We start from the raw sequence: 1,220 nt of genomic DNA on the forward strand, positions 1-1,220 counted from the left end.
TGCGCCTGCAGTGCCACAGTTCTCTGAGGCAGGAGGGGATCCAAGCATGCCATGGAAACGGTTCCCATCTCTGTTTGCTTCTAGATGGGGATCGTGACTTGGATTATCTGGACGATGATGTTTTGAAGTACTTCTGGCCTCCTGGAGGCAAGTTCTCAACTTGAAAGAATAATCTCTGTCAATGTGGCAAGAGCTCATTCATGTGCCATTTTCCTTAAGACCCTCTCAAGGTTGCTGGATTGTGGCAATCTTGGCTGCTCCGTTCTCAGGCCCAAGAGGGATCCCACAGGATCCCTGTCAGGGGGAGCTTTTAATCTTCTTTCCATGGAAATGCCAGTTGCTCCCTCCATGCTGACGCAGAGAAGGGCAGAGAGGGAAGGGGCCGGGCCCAGGGCTGTGCCCGGGGGGCTGTGCCGGGCCCAGGGCTGTGCCCGGGGGGCTGTGCCTGGCGCGGCTCCTTTGCCAGCCCCTCGGAGCCGGAGGTGCTCCCGCTGCGGCTGCCAAGCCATGGGCCTCGCTGGGGCTGAGTTTGGAGCTGGGGCAGCTCCAGGGAGTCCCTGGTGCCCTGACAGCTCTGCGTGGGGCTCCTTTGGTCCCAGCGAGGGGCCACTGCAGGCCTGTGGGAGCTCTGCCCCTGCTCCTGAGGGGAGGGCAGAGATGAGGGCCCTGCAGTGAAGTGTCTCTTGCTGTTGAGTTACAGGGGTGTCCGCAGGCAGGACTTTTCCAGCTCCCGAGCTGGATGCTGCACCTGAGCCCAGCTCATATGGCATGAGTGAATAGTCTGTCCCTGCTGACCTCACAGGCTGAGCTCTGGTTTTCTCTAATCCATTCATGTCAAATGCAACTACTTCCCATTCAGGTCCTCCAACAGGCAAGAACCAACCTCCAGGAGAAAAAAACTCCCCAGAGCCATCTGAACTTCTGGACCAAATGCTGAGTGAACTAGAGAGACAGCGAGGTCAGTCTGTTTCCTCAGCCTGAGCCGTGAGACCCATCAGCCGGGGGCTTTAGATCCACGTGTGGACAGGCAGTGGCTGCACAGCGGGAAGGGATCCATCGCTGCCCCGCTGCTGCTTTCCCGCCTTGCGGGGCTGTTTCCCTGCCTGGCCTGGCTGCAGCTTCTCCCCAGCCTCTGCAGGAAGGCCTTGAGCATCCCCTGACCCTGTGCCCCAAATGCACCATGGGCCCTGCAGACCACGAGATCCCCTGCAATTGCCTGG

This window comes from Lepidothrix coronata, unplaced genomic scaffold, assembly GCF_001604755.1.
Source record: "Lepidothrix coronata isolate B3197 unplaced genomic scaffold, Lepidothrix_coronata-1.0 Scaffold244, whole genome shotgun sequence".
Taxonomy (NCBI): Eukaryota; Metazoa; Chordata; class Aves; order Passeriformes; family Pipridae; genus Lepidothrix; species Lepidothrix coronata.